Here is a 16210-nt window from a genome sequence, read left to right as displayed (position 1 = left end):
AAAAGCGCAGGATTGCTTCAGGCCGTATTCTGGTTCCTGGCGGCAGGCTGAGCCTGTGGTTAATTCTTCTTCCTGATGGGAAAACAGAGTGACCTGTGCCTGTCCCAACACCTAGAGCTAGTCTCTCATTGGTTGCCCCTCTTCCCGTTCATCCTCAGGACAAATTGCAACCTGTACGGAACAGGAGGATAAAGGTGCTGATTCTCCAAGGAGAGAGATTGCTAGTAAAGCGGCTGGAATGGCGAGCCGGAGCACAAGGAGATGAGAAATGAGGTGCGTTTTAGAAACCTTTCCCGATCACACGGTGTGCCATCTTCGGGGTTTCTCATGCATGTTTTCAATGTAGGACGATGCCCTTGAACCTGGAGATTTGGGACCCATGGGATGGGTACCACGCCGTATTAATTTAAAGGGTCTGCGTTAGCTCACCCAACCTCACCAAACCTCTCAGCCCCAAGAGTGTCCACCCATATGTCTCAATCAGCTGTGGGTCTAGATATGGTCAATCCAGGTGGCATCACAGCCCCTGAACGAATTTTGTAAGAATTTCTCTCTCTTTCACTGTCTTTGTTTCACGGGTTTTGAAAAGTAATTGATTTTTATAATGGGGTTTAGCTGCTTTTCACTGCTGTGTTTATGCCGCTTTACACCCACTTGACTCACTTACAGAGAGATATCAATACATAGGTTTTAAGATTCTTACTAGTCAGATATATTCTTGGGCGGTGAATAGGGGGTGTTGAGTCCAGTTCACTGAGCAAGGAGTAGGTCTTGTCTATTACATATTGGGTTCATGGAACGGTATCTGAGCTAATTTGAAACCCTTGTTTTATGCATCACCCCACCTCACCTTTCCCGTTAAGCAGCCATAGTGTGTTTTCTAAATGTGTGACTCCGTTCTGTTTTGTAATTCAGTTCAAGGGTAGCGGTTTTTACATTCCCTCTATAAGTGATATCTCATGATAAGTGTCTTTTTCTGTGGGACTTATTTCACTTAGAATCGTCATACCTAAATCCACTCATCATGCTGCTACTAGCCTTATGACATTGATTTCATGGCTGAGTGATATTCCATTGTACATAAGGACCACAACTTCTTTATCCATTCTTCTCTTTCCTCGGATATTTAAGGTGTAACGAAGTGGAGGTTCTTGTCAACAGAGTAGCCCAAAACTTTGGGGTGCCTGTGTCTTGCTGATTTTTAGTTTTCCCAATTTATACGCCCATGAGTGGAAGTGCCCAAGCTCTCTAAGCTGAGTTTTTTAGATGTTTCAGGACACACCGTACACTTCTCCAGAGTGGCTGTTGGCAATTTACGTCCCGCCCTTCAGCGTAGCAAGGCTCCCATTTCTCCATGGCCTGTCCTGCATTTCTGGTTTTGACCCTTTATTCAGCATGACCCTTTTGACCGATGGGAAGCGAGACTTCTTTGTAGCGCTGATTTGCCTTTCCAGGTTGCTTGGTTGGCCAAAAAGGGCGTATGCGTTTTTTCCTGAATATATTCAGGAAAAAACGCATACGCCCTTTTTGTCCAAGGGCATCATTGTCGAGGTTTTGCCGCTTTTCCTGTGCTTTAAAGGCGATTCGAATCTACCTCCTGAAATCTGTTTCCTGCAATTCTGCCTTGCTTTCAAATCCTCTTCGTTGCCTTCCCTCAATATATTTGTGGACGAGAGTTATCATTTCTAAGTCTGCAGGTTTGTGAATTGCAGTGCCCCTGAGCTCCATTATTCAACTCGCTTTCTTGGGAGCTGGCCGCAAAAGCGCAGGATTGCTTCAGGCCGTATTCTGGTTCCTGGCGGCAGGCTGAGCCTGTGGTTAATTCTTCTTCCTGATGGGAAAACAGAGTGACCTGTGCCTGTCCCAACACCTAGAGCTAGTCTCTCATTGGTTGCCCCTCTTCCCGTTCATCCTCAGGACAAATTGCAACCTGTACGGAACAGGAGGATAAAGGTGCTGATTCTCCAAGGAGAGAGATTGCTAGTAAAGCGGCTGGAATGGCGAACCGGAGCACAAGGAGATGAGAAATGAGGTGCGTTTTAGAAACCTTTCCCGATCACACGGTGTGCCATCTTCGGGGTTTCTCATGCATGTTTTCAATGTAGGACGATGCCCTTGAACCTGGAGATTTGGGACCCATGGGATGGGTACCACGCCGTATTAATTTAAAGGGTCTGCGTTAGCTCACCCAACCTCACCAAACCTCTCAGCCCCAAGAGTGTCCACCCATATGTCTCAATCAGCTGTGGGTCTAGATATGGTCAATCCAGGTGGCATCACAGCCCCTGAACGAATTTTGTAAGAATTTCTCTCTCTTTCACTGTCTTTGTTTCACGGGTTTTGAAAAGTAATTGATTTTTATAATGGGGTTTAGCTGCTTTTCACTGCTGTGTTTATGCCGCTTTACACCCACTTGACTCACTTACAGAGAGATATCAATACATAGGTTTGAAGATTCTTACTAGTGAGATATATTCTTGGGCGGTGAATAGGGGGTGTTGAGTCCAGTTCACTGAGCAAGGAGTAGGTCTTGTCTATTACATATTGGGTTTATGGAACGGTATCTGAGCTAATTTGAAACCCTTGATTTATGCATCACCCCACCTCACCTTTCCCGTTAAGCAGCCATAGTGTGTTTTCTAAACGTGTGACTCTGTTCTATTTTGTAATGCAGTTCAAGGGTAGCGGTTTTTACATTCCCTCTATAAGTGATATCTTATGATAAGTGTCTTTTTCTGTGTGATTTATTTCACTTAGAATCGTCATAGCTAAATCCACTCATCATGCTGCTACTAGCCTTATGACATTGATTTCATGGCTGAGTGATATTCCATTGTACATAAGGACCACAACTTCTTTATCCATTCTTCTCTTTCCTGGGATATTTAAGGTGTAACGAAGTGGAGGTTCTTGTCAACAGAGAAGCCCAAAACTTTGGGGTGCCTGTGTCTTGCTGAGTTTTAGTTTTCCCTATTTATACGCCCATGAGTGGAAGTGCCCTATGCTCTCTAAGCTGAGTTTTTTAGATGTTTCAGGACACACCGTACATTTCTCCAGAGTGGCTGTTGGCAATTTACATCCGGCCCATCAGCGTAGCAAGGCTCCCATTTCTCCATGGCCTGTCCTGCATTTCTGGTTTTGACACTTTATTCAGCATCGCCCTTTTGACCGATGGGAAGCGCGACTTCTTTGTAGCGCTGATTTGCCTTTCCAGGTTGCTTGGTTGGCCAAAAAGGGCGTATGCGTTTTTTCCTGAATATATTCAGGAAAAAACGCATACGCCCTTTTTGGCCAAGGGCATCACTGTCGAGGTTTTGCCGCTTTTCCTGTGCTTTAAAGGCGATTCGAATCTACCTCCTGAAATCTGTTTCCTGCAATTCTGCCTTGCTTTCAAATCCTCTTCGTTGCCTTCCCTCAATATATTTGTGGACGAGAGTTATCATTTCTAAGTCTGCAGGTTTGTGAATTGCAGTGCCCCTGAGCTCCATTATTCAACTCGCTTTCTTGGGAGCTGGCCGCAAAAGCGCAGGATTGCTTCAGGCCGTATTCTGGTTCCTGGCGGCAGGCTGAGCCTGTGGTTAATTCTTCTTCCTGATGGGAAAACAGAGTGACCTGTGCCTGTCCCAACACCTAGAGCTAGTCTCTCATTGGTTGCCCCTCTTCCCGTTCATCCTCAGGACAAATTGCAACCTGTACGGAACAGGAGGATAAAGGTGCTGATTCTCCAAGGAGAGAGATTGCTAGTAAAGCGGCTGGAATGGCGAGCCGGAGCACAAGGAGATGAGAAATGAGGTGCGTTTTAGAAACCTTTCCCGATCACACGGTGTGCCATCTTCGGGGTTTCTCATGCATGTTTTCAATGTAGGACGATGCCCTTGAACCTGGAGATTTGGGACCCATGGGATGGGTACCACGCCGTATTAATTTAAAGGGTCTGCGTTAGCTCACCCAACCTCACCAAACCTCTCAGCCCCAAGAGTGTCCACCCATATGTCTCAATCAGCTGTGGGTCTAGATATGGTCAATCCAGGTGGCATCACAGCCCCTGAACGAATTTTGTAAGAATTTCTCTCTCTTTCACTGTCTTTGTTTCACGGGTTTTGAAAAGTAATTGATTTTTATAATGGGGTTTGGCTGCTTTTCACTGCTGTGTTTATGCCGCTTTACACCCACTTGACTCACTTACAGAGAGATATCAATACATAGGTTTGAAGATTCTTACTAGTCTGATATATTCCTGGGCGGTGAATAGGGGGTGTTGAGTCCAGTTCACTGAGCAAGGAGTAGGTCTTGTCTATTACATATTGGGTTTATGGAACGATATCTGAGCTAATTTGAAACCCTTGTTTTATGCATCACCCCACCTCACCTTTCCCGTTAAGCAGCCATAGTCTGTTTTCTAAACGTGTGATTCTGTTCTGTTTTGTAATTCAGTTCAAGGGTAGCGGTTTTTACATTCCCTCTATAAGTGATATCTCATGATAAGTGTCTTTTTCTGTGTGACTTATTTCACTTAGAATCGTCATAGCTAAATCCACTCATCATGCTGCTACTAGCCTTATGACATTGATTTCATGGCTGAGTGATATTCCATTGTATATAAGGACCACATCTTCTTTATCCATTCTTCTCTTTCCTGGGATATTTAAGGTGTAACGAAGTGGAGGTTCTTGTCAACAGAGTAGCCCAAAACTTTGGGGTGCCTGTGTCTTGCTGATTTTTAGTTTTCCCAATTTATACGCCCATGAGTGGAAGTGCCCTATGCTCTCTAAGCTGAGTTTTTTAGATGTTTCAGGACACACCGTACACTTCTCCAGAGTGGCTGTTGGCAATTTACATCCCGCCCATCAGTGTAGCAAGGCTCCCATTTCTCCATGGCCTGTCCTGCATTTCTGGTTTTGACACTTTTTTCAGCATGGCCCTTTTGACCGATGGGAAGCGAGACTTCTTTGTAGCGCTGATTTGCCTTTCCAGGTTGCTTGGTTGGCCAAAAAGGGCGTATGCGTTTTTTCCTGAATATATTCAGGAAAAAACGCATCCGCCCTTTTTGGCCAAGGGCATCATTGTCGAGGTTTTGATGCTTTTCCTGTGCTTTAAAGGCGATTCGAATCTACCTCCTGAAATCTGTTTCCTGCAATTCTGCCTTGCTTTCAAATCCTCTTCGTTGCCTTCCCTCAATATATTTGTGGACAAGAGTTATCATTTCTAAGTCTGCAGGTTTGTGAATTGCAGTGCCCCTGAGCTCCATTCTTCAACTCGCTTTCTTGGGAGCTGGCCGCAAAAGCGCAGGATTGCTTCAGGCCGTATTCTGGTTCCTGGCGGCAGGCTGAGCCTGTGGTTAATTCTTCTTCCTGATGGGAAAACAGAGTGACCTGTGCCTGTCCCAACACCTAGAGCTAGTCTCTCATTGGTTGCCCCTCTTCCCGTTCATCCTCAGGACAAATTGCAACCTGTACGGAACAGGAGGATAAAGGTGCTGATTCTCCAAGGAGAGAGATTGCTAGTAAAGCGGCTGGAATGGCGAGCCGGAGCACAAGGAGATGAGAAATGAGGTGCGTTTTAGAAACCTTTCCCGATCACACGGTGTGCCATCTTCGGGGTTTCTCATGCATGTTTTCAATGTAGGACGATGCCCTTGAACCTGGAGATTTGGGACCCATGGGATGGGTACCACGCCGTATTAATTTAAAGGGTCTGCGTTAGCTCACCCAACCTCACCAAACCTCTCAGCCCCAAGAGTGTCCACCCATATGTCTCAATCAGCTGTGGGTCTAGATATGGTCAATCCAGGTGGCATCACAGCCCCTGAACGAATTTTGTAAGAATTTCTCTCTCTTTCACTGTCTTTGTTTCACGGGTTTTGAAAAGTAATTGATTTTTATAATGGGGTTTGGCTGCTTTTCACTGCTGTGTTTATGCCGCTTTACACCCACTTGACTCACTTACAGAGAGATATCAATACATAGGTTTGAAGATTCTTACTAGTCTGATATATTCCTGGGCGGTGAATAGGGGGTGTTGAGTCCAGTTCACTGAGCAAGGAGTAGGTCTTGTCTATTACATATTGGGTTTATGGAACGATATCTGAGCTAATTTGAAACCCTTGTTTTATGCATCACCCCACCTCACCTTTCCCGTTAAGCAGCCATAGTCTGTTTTCTAAACGTGTGATTCTGTTCTGTTTTGTAATTCAGTTCAAGGGGAGCGGTTTTTACATTCCCTCTATAAGTGATATCTCATGATAAGTGTCTTTTTCTGTGTGACTTATTTCACTTAGAATCGTCAGAGCTAAATCCACTCATCATGCTGCTACTAGCCTTATGACATTGATTTCATGGCTGAGTGATATTCCATTGTATATAAGGACCACATCTTCTTTATCCATTCTTCTCTTTCCTGGGATATTTAAGGTGTAACGAAGTGGAGGTTCTTGTCAACAGAGTAGCCCAAAACTTTGGGGTGCCTGTGTCTTGCTGATTTTTAGTTTTCCCAATTTATACGCCCATGAGTGGAAGTGCCCTATGCTCTCTAAGCTGAGTTTTTTAGATGTTTCAGGACACACCGTACACTTCTCCAGAGTGGCTGTTGGCAATTTACATCCCGCCCATCAGTGTAGCAAGGCTCCCATTTCTCCATGGCCTGTCCTGCATTTCTGGTTTTGACACTTTTTTCAGCATGGCCCTTTTGACCGATGGGAAGCGAGACTTCTTTGTAGCGCTGATTTGCCTTTCCAGGTTGCTTGGTTGGCCAAAAAGGGCGTATGCGTTTTTTCCTGAATATATTCAGGAAAAAACGCATACGCCCTTTTTGGCCAAGGGCATCATTGTCGAGGTTTTGATGCTTTTCCTGTGCTTTAAAGGCGATTCGAATCTACCTCCTGAAATCTGTTTCCTGCAATTCTGCCTTGCTTTCAAATCCTCTTCGTTGCCTTCCCTCAATATATTTGTGGACGAGAGTTATCATTTGTAAGTCTGCAGGTTTGTGAATTGCAGTGCCCCTGAGCTCCATTCTTCAACTCGCTTTCTTGGGAGCTGGCCGCAAAAGCGCAGGATTGCTTCAGGCCGTATTCTGGTTCCTGGCGGCAGGCTGAGCCTGTGGTTAATTCTTCTTCCTGATGGGAAAACAGAGTGACCTGTGCCTGTCCCAACACCTAGAGCTAGTCTCTCATTGGTTGCCCCTCTTCCCGTTCATCCTCAGGACAAATTGCAACCTGTACGGAACAGGAGGATAAAGGTGCTGATTCTCCAAGGAGAGAGATTGCTAGTAAAGCGGCTGGAATGGCGAGCCGGAGCACAAGGAGATGAGAAATGAGGTGCGTTTTAGAAACCTTTCCCGATCACACGGTGTGCCATCTTCGGGGTTTCTCATGCATGTTTTCAATGTAGGACGATGCCCTTGAACCTGGAGATTTGGGACCCATGGGATGGGTACCACGCCGTATTAATTTAAAGGGTCTGCGTTAGCTCACCCAACCTCACCAAACCTCTCAGCCCCAAGAGTGTCCACCCATATGTCTCAATCAGCTGTGGGTCTAGATATGGTCAATCCAGGTGGCATCACAGCCCCTGAACGAATTTTGTAAGAATTTCTCTCTCTTTCACTGTCTTTGTTTCACGGGTTTTGAAAAGTAATTGATTTTTATAATGGGGTTTGGCTGCTTTTCACTGCTGTGTTTATGCCGCTTTACACCCACTTGACTCACTTACAGAGAGATATCAATACATAGGTTTGAAGATTCTTACTAGTCTGATATATTCCTGGGCGGTGAATAGGGGGTGTTGAGTCCAGTTCACTGAGCAAGGAGTAGGTCTTGTCTATTACATATTGGGTTTATGGAACGATATCTGAGCTAATTTGAAACCCTTGTTTTATGCATCACCCCACCTCACCTTTCCCGTTAAGCAGCCATAGTCTGTTTTCTAAACGTGTGATTCTGTTCTGTTTTGTAATTCAGTTCAAGGGGAGCGGTTTTTACATTCCCTCTATAAGTGATATCTCATGATAAGTGTCTTTTTCTGTGTGACTTATTTCACTTAGAATCGTCATAGCTAAATCCACTCATCATGCTGCTACTAGCCTTATGACATTGATTTCATGGCTGAGTGATATTCCATTGTATATAAGGACCACATCTTCTTTATCCATTCTTCTCTTTCCTGGGATATTTAAGGTGTAACGAAGTGGAGGTTCTTGTCAACAGAGTAGCCCAAAACTTTGGGGTGCCTGTGTCTTGCTGATTTTTAGTTTTCCCAATTTATACGCCCATGAGTGGAAGTGCCCTATGCTCTCTAAGCTGAGTTTTTTAGATGTTTCAGGACACACCGTACACTTCTCCAGAGTGGCTGTTGGCAATTTACATCCCGCCCATCAGTGTAGCAAGGCTCCCATTTCTCCATGGCCTGTCCTGCATTTCTGGTTTTGACACTTTTTTCAGCATGGCCCTTTTGACCGATGGGAAGCGAGACTTCTTTGTAGCGCTGATTTGCCTTTCCAGGTTGCTTGGTTGGCCAAAAAGGGCGTATGCGTTTTTTCCTGAATATATTCAGGAAAAAACGCATACGCCCTTTTTGGCCAAGGGCATCACTGTCGAGGTTTTGCCGCTTTTCCTGTGCTTTAAAGGCGATTCGAATCTACCTCCTGAAATCTGTTTCCTGCAATTCTGCCTTGCTTTCAAATCCTCTTCGTTGCCTTCCCTCAATATATTTGTGGACGAGAGTTATCATTTGTAAGTCTGCAGGTTTGTGAATTGCAGTGCCCCTGAGCTCCATTATTCAACTCGCTTTCTTGGGAGCTGGCCGCAAAAGCGCAGGATTGCTTCAGGCCGTATTCTGGTTCCTGGCGGCAGGCTGAGCCTGTGGTTAATTCTTCTTCCTGATGGGAAAACAGAGTGACCTGTGCCTGTCCCAACACCTAGAGCTAGTCTCTCATTGGTTGCCCCTCTTCCCGTTCATCCTCAGGACAAATTGCAACCTGTACGGAACAGGAGGATAAAGGTGCTGATTCTCCAAGGAGAGAGATTGCTAGTAAAGCGGCTGGAATGGCGAGCCGGAGCACAAGGAGATGAGAAATGAGGTGCGTTTTAGAAACCTTTCCCGATCACACGGTGTGCCATCTTCGGGGTTTCTCATGCATGTTTTCAATGTAGGACGATGCCCTTGAACCTGGAGATTTGGGACCCATGGGATGGGTACCACGCCGTATTAATTTAAAGGGTCTGCGTTAGCTCACCCAACCTCACCAAACCTCTCAGCCCCAAGAGTGTCCACCCATATGTCTCAATCAGCTGTGGGTCTAGATATGGTCAATCCAGGTGGCATCACAGCCCCTGAACGAATTTTGTAAGAATTTCTCTCTCTTTCACTGTCTTTGTTTCACGGGTTTTGAAAAGTAATTGATTTTTATAATGGGGTTTAGCTGCTTTTCACTGCTGTGTTTATGCCGCTTTACACCCACTTGACTCACTTACAGAGAGATATCAATACATAGGTTTTAAGATTCTTACTAGTCAGATATATTCTTGGGCGGTGAATAGGGGGTGTTGAGTCCAGTTCACTGAGCAAGGAGTAGGTCTTGTCTATTACATATTGGGTTCATGGAACGGTATCTGAGCTAATTTGAAACCCTTGTTTTATGCATCACCCCACCTCACCTTTCCCGTTAAGCAGCCATAGTGTGTTTTCTAAATGTGTGACTCCGTTCTGTTTTGTAATTCAGTTCAAGGGTAGCGGTTTTTACATTCCCTCTATAAGTGATATCTCATGATAAGTGTCTTTTTCTGTGGGACTTATTTCACTTAGAATCGTCATACCTAAATCCACTCATCATGCTGCTACTAGCCTTATGACATTGATTTCATGGCTGAGTGATATTCCATTGTACATAAGGACCACAACTTCTTTATCCATTCTTCTCTTTCCTCGGATATTTAAGGTGTAACGAAGTGGAGGTTCTTGTCAACAGAGTAGCCCAAAACTTTGGGGTGCCTGTGTCTTGCTGATTTTTAGTTTTCCCAATTTATACGCCCATGAGTGGAAGTGCCCAAGCTCTCTAAGCTGAGTTTTTTAGATGTTTCAGGACACACCGTACACTTCTCCAGAGTGGCTGTTGGCAATTTACGTCCCGCCCTTCAGCGTAGCAAGGCTCCCATTTCTCCATGGCCTGTCCTGCATTTCTGGTTTTGACCCTTTATTCAGCATGACCCTTTTGACCGATGGGAAGCGAGACTTCTTTGTAGCGCTGATTTGCCTTTCCAGGTTGCTTGGTTGGCCAAAAAGGGCGTATGCGTTTTTTCCTGAATATATTCAGGAAAAAACGCATACGCCCTTTTTGTCCAAGGGCATCATTGTCGAGGTTTTGCCGCTTTTCCTGTGCTTTAAAGGCGATTCGAATCTACCTCCTGAAATCTGTTTCCTGCAATTCTGCCTTGCTTTCAAATCCTCTTCGTTGCCTTCCCTCAATATATTTGTGGACGAGAGTTATCATTTCTAAGTCTGCAGGTTTGTGAATTGCAGTGCCCCTGAGCTCCATTATTCAACTCGCTTTCTTGGGAGCTGGCCGCAAAAGCGCAGGATTGCTTCAGGCCGTATTCTGGTTCCTGGCGGCAGGCTGAGCCTGTGGTTAATTCTTCTTCCTGATGGGAAAACAGAGTGACCTGTGCCTGTCCCAACACCTAGAGCTAGTCTCTCATTGGTTGCCCCTCTTCCCGTTCATCCTCAGGACAAATTGCAACCTGTACGGAACAGGAGGATAAAGGTGCTGATTCTCCAAGGAGAGAGATTGCTAGTAAAGCGGCTGGAATGGCGAACCGGAGCACAAGGAGATGAGAAATGAGGTGCGTTTTAGAAACCTTTCCCGATCACACGGTGTGCCATCTTCGGGGTTTCTCATGCATGTTTTCAATGTAGGACGATGCCCTTGAACCTGGAGATTTGGGACCCATGGGATGGGTACCACGCCGTATTAATTTAAAGGGTCTGCGTTAGCTCACCCAACCTCACCAAACCTCTCAGCCCCAAGAGTGTCCACCCATATGTCTCAATCAGCTGTGGGTCTAGATATGGTCAATCCAGGTGGCATCACAGCCCCTGAACGAATTTTGTAAGAATTTCTCTCTCTTTCACTGTCTTTGTTTCACGGGTTTTGAAAAGTAATTGATTTTTATAATGGGGTTTAGCTGCTTTTCACTGCTGTGTTTATGCCGCTTTACACCCACTTGACTCACTTACAGAGAGATATCAATACATAGGTTTGAAGATTCTTACTAGTGAGATATATTCTTGGGCGGTGAATAGGGGGTGTTGAGTCCAGTTCACTGAGCAAGGAGTAGGTCTTGTCTATTACATATTGGGTTTATGGAACGGTATCTGAGCTAATTTGAAACCCTTGATTTATGCATCACCCCACCTCACCTTTCCCGTTAAGCAGCCATAGTGTGTTTTCTAAACGTGTGACTCTGTTCTATTTTGTAATGCAGTTCAAGGGTAGCGGTTTTTACATTCCCTCTATAAGTGATATCTTATGATAAGGGTCTTTTTCTGTGTGATTTATTTCACTTAGAATCGTCATAGCTAAATCCACTCATCATGCTGCTACTAGCCTTATGACATTGATTTCATGGCTGAGTGATATTCCATTGTACATAAGGACCACAACTTCTTTATCCATTCTTCTCTTTCCTGGGATATTTAAGGTGTAACGAAGTGGAGGTTCTTGTCAACAGAGAAGCCCAAAACTTTGGGGTGCCTGTGTCTTGCTGAGTTTTAGTTTTCCCTATTTATACGCCCATGAGTGGAAGTGCCCTATGCTCTCTAAGCTGAGTTTTTTACATGTTTCAGGACACACCGTACATTTCTCCAGAGTGGCTGTTGGCAATTTACATCCGGCCCATCAGCGTAGCAAGGCTCCCATTTCTCCATGGCCTGTCCTGCATTTCTGGTTTTGACACTTTATTCAGCATCGCCCTTTTGACCGATGGGAAGCGCGACTTCTTTGTAGCGCTGATTTGCCTTTCCAGGTTGCTTGGTTGGCCAAAAAGGGCGTATGCGTTTTTTCCTGAATATATTCAGGAAAAAACGCATACGCCCTTTTTGGCCAAGGGCATCACTGTCGAGGTTTTGCCGCTTTTCCTGTGCTTTAAAGGCGATTCGAATCTACCTCCTGAAATCTGTTTCCTGCAATTCTGCCTTGCTTTCAAATCCTCTTCGTTGCCTTCCCTCAATATATTTGTGGACGAGAGTTATCATTTCTAAGTCTGCAGGTTTGTGAATTGCAGTGCCCCTGAGCTCCATTATTCAACTCGCTTTCTTGGGAGCTGGCCGCAAAAGCGCAGGATTGCTTCAGGCCGTATTCTGGTTCCTGGCGGCAGGCTGAGCCTGTGGTTAATTCTTCTTCCTGATGGGAAAACAGAGTGACCTGTGCCTGTCCCAACACCTAGAGCTAGTCTCTCATTGGTTGCCCCTCTTCCCGTTCATCCTCAGGACAAATTGCAACCTGTACGGAACAGGAGGATAAAGGTGCTGATTCTCCAAGGAGAGAGATTGCTAGTAAAGCGGCTGGAATGGCGAGCCGGAGCACAAGGAGATGAGAAATGAGGTGCGTTTTAGAAACCTTTCCCGATCACACGGTGTGCCATCTTCGGGGTTTCTCATGCATGTTTTCAATGTAGGACGATGCCCTTGAACCTGGAGATTTGGGACCCATGGGATGGGTACCACGCCGTATTAATTTAAAGGGTCTGCGTTAGCTCACCCAACCTCACCAAACCTCTCAGCCCCAAGAGTGTCCACCCATATGTCTCAATCAGCTGTGGGTCTAGATATGGTCAATCCAGGTGGCATCACAGCCCCTGAACGAATTTTGTAAGAATTTCTCTCTCTTTCACTGTCTTTGTTTCACGGGTTTTGAAAAGTAATTGATTTTTATAATGGGGTTTAGCTGCTTTTCACTGCTGTGTTTATGCCGCTTTACACCCACTTGACTCACTTACAGAGAGATATCAATACATAGGTTTTAAGATTCTTACTAGTCAGATATATTCTTGGGCGGTGAATAGGGGGTGTTGAGTCCAGTTCACTGAGCAAGGAGTAGGTCTTGTCTATTACATATTGGGTTCATGGAACGGTATCTGAGCTAATTTGAAACCCTTGTTTTATGCATCACCCCACCTCACCTTTCCCGTTAAGCAGCCATAGTGTGTTTTCTAAATGTGTGACTCCGTTCTGTTTTGTAATTCAGTTCAAGGGTAGCGGTTTTTACATTCCCTCTATAAGTGATATCTCATGATAAGTGTCTTTTTCTGTGGGACTTATTTCACTTAGAATCGTCATACCTAAATCCACTCATCATGCTGCTACTAGCCTTATGACATTGATTTCATGGCTGAGTGATATTCCATTGTACATAAGGACCACAACTTCTTTATCCATTCTTCTCTTTCCTCGGATATTTAAGGTGTAACGAAGTGGAGGTTCTTGTCAACAGAGTAGCCCAAAACTTTGGGGTGCCTGTGTCTTGCTGATTTTTAGTTTTCCCAATTTATACGCCCATGAGTGGAAGTGCCCAAGCTCTCTAAGCTGAGTTTTTTAGATGTTTCAGGACACACCGTACACTTCTCCAGAGTGGCTGTTGGCAATTTACGTCCCGCCCTTCAGCGTAGCAAGGCTCCCATTTCTCCATGGCCTGTCCTGCATTTCTGGTTTTGACCCTTTATTCAGCATGACCCTTTTGACCGATGGGAAGCGAGACTTCTTTGTAGCGCTGATTTGCCTTTCCAGGTTGCTTGGTTGGCCAAAAAGGGCGTATGCGTTTTTTCCTGAATATATTCAGGAAAAAACGCATACGCCCTTTTTGTCCAAGGGCATCATTGTCGAGGTTTTGCCGCTTTTCCTGTGCTTTAAAGGCGATTCGAATCTACCTCCTGAAATCTGTTTCCTGCAATTCTGCCTTGCTTTCAAATCCTCTTCGTTGCCTTCCCTCAATATATTTGTGGACGAGAGTTATCATTTCTAAGTCTGCAGGTTTGTGAATTGCAGTGCCCCTGAGCTCCATTATTCAACTCGCTTTCTTGGGAGCTGGCCGCAAAAGCGCAGGATTGCTTCAGGCCGTATTCTGGTTCCTGGCGGCAGGCTGAGCCTGTGGTTAATTCTTCTTCCTGATGGGAAAACAGAGTGACCTGTGCCTGTCCCAACACCTAGAGCTAGTCTCTCATTGGTTGCCCCTCTTCCCGTTCATCCTCAGGACAAATTGCAACCTGTACGGAACAGGAGGATAAAGGTGCTGATTCTCCAAGGAGAGAGATTGCTAGTAAAGCGGCTGGAATGGCGAACCGGAGCACAAGGAGATGAGAAATGAGGTGCGTTTTAGAAACCTTTCCCGATCACACGGTGTGCCATCTTCGGGGTTTCTCATGCATGTTTTCAATGTAGGACGATGCCCTTGAACCTGGAGATTTGGGACCCATGGGATGGGTACCACGCCGTATTAATTTAAAGGGTCTGCGTTAGCTCACCCAACCTCACCAAACCTCTCAGCCCCAAGAGTGTCCACCCATATGTCTCAATCAGCTGTGGGTCTAGATATGGTCAATCCAGGTGGCATCACAGCCCCTGAACGAATTTTGTAAGAATTTCTCTCTCTTTCACTGTCTTTGTTTCACGGGTTTTGAAAAGTAATTGATTTTTATAATGGGGTTTAGCTGCTTTTCACTGCTGTGTTTATGCCGCTTTACACCCACTTGACTCACTTACAGAGAGATATCAATACATAGGTTTGAAGATTCTTACTAGTGAGATATATTCTTGGGCGGTGAATAGGGGGTGTTGAGTCCAGTTCACTGAGCAAGGAGTAGGTCTTGTCTATTACATATTGGGTTTATGGAACGGTATCTGAGCTAATTTGAAACCCTTGATTTATGCATCACCCCACCTCACCTTTCCCGTTAAGCAGCCATAGTGTGTTTTCTAAACGTGTGACTCTGTTCTATTTTGTAATGCAGTTCAAGGGTAGCGGTTTTTACATTCCCTCTATAAGTGATATCTTATGATAAGTGTCTTTTTCTGTGTGATTTATTTCACTTAGAATCGTCATAGCTAAATCCACTCATCATGCTGCTACTAGCCTTATGACATTGATTTCATGGCTGAGTGATATTCCATTGTACATAAGGACCACAACTTCTTTATCCATTCTTCTCTTTCCTCGGATATTTAAGGTGTAACGAAGTGGAGGTTCTTGTCAACAGAGTAGCCCAAAACTTTGGGGTGCCTGTGTCTTGCTGATTTTTAGTTTTCCCAATTTATACGCCCATGAGTGGAAGTGCCCAAGCTCTCTAAGCTGAGTTTTTTAGATGTTTCAGGACACACCGTACACTTCTCCAGAGTGGCTGTTGGCAATTTACGTCCCGCCCTTCAGCGTAGCAAGGCTCCCATTTCTCCATGGCCTGTCCTGCATTTCTGGTTTTGACCCTTTATTCAGCATGACCCTTTTGACCGATGGGAAGCGAGACTTCTTTGTAGCGCTGATTTGCCTTTCCAGGTTGCTTGGTTGGCCAAAAAGGGCGTATGCGTTTTTTCCTGAATATATTCAGGAAAAAACGCATACGCCCTTTTTGTCCAAGGGCATCATTGTCGAGGTTTTGCCGCTTTTCCTGTGCTTTAAAGGCGATTCGAATCTACCTCCTGAAATCTGTTTCCTGCAATTCTGCCTTGCTTTCAAATCCTCTTCGTTGCCTTCCCTCAATATATTTGTGGACGAGAGTTATCATTTCTAAGTCTGCAGGTTTGTGAATTGCAGTGCCCCTGAGCTCCATTATTCAACTCGCTTTCTTGGGAGCTGGCCGCAAAAGCGCAGGATTGCTTCAGGCCGTATTCTGGTTCCTGGCGGCAGGCTGAGCCTGTGGTTAATTCTTCTTCCTGATGGGAAAACAGAGTGACCTGTGCCTGTCCCAACACCTAGAGCTAGTCTCTCATTGGTTGCCCCTCTTCCCGTTCATCCTCAGGACAAATTGCAACCTGTACGGAACAGGAGGATAAAGGTGCTGATTCTCCAAGGAGAGAGATTGCTAGTAAAGCGGCTGGAATGGCGAACCGGAGCACAAGGAGATGAGAAATGAGGTGCGTTTTAGAAACCTTTCCCGATCACACGGTGTGCCATCTTCGGGGTTTCTCATGCATGTTTTCAATGTAGGACGATGCCCTTGAACCTGGAGATTTGG

This window comes from Balaenoptera borealis (assembly GCF_965194805.1).
Source record: "Balaenoptera borealis genome assembly, chromosome: 9".
NCBI classification, from domain to species: Eukaryota; Metazoa; Chordata; class Mammalia; order Artiodactyla; family Balaenopteridae; genus Balaenoptera; species Balaenoptera borealis.
The sequence above is the reverse complement of the archived record's forward strand: the minus strand, read 5'-3'. Positions refer to the sequence as shown.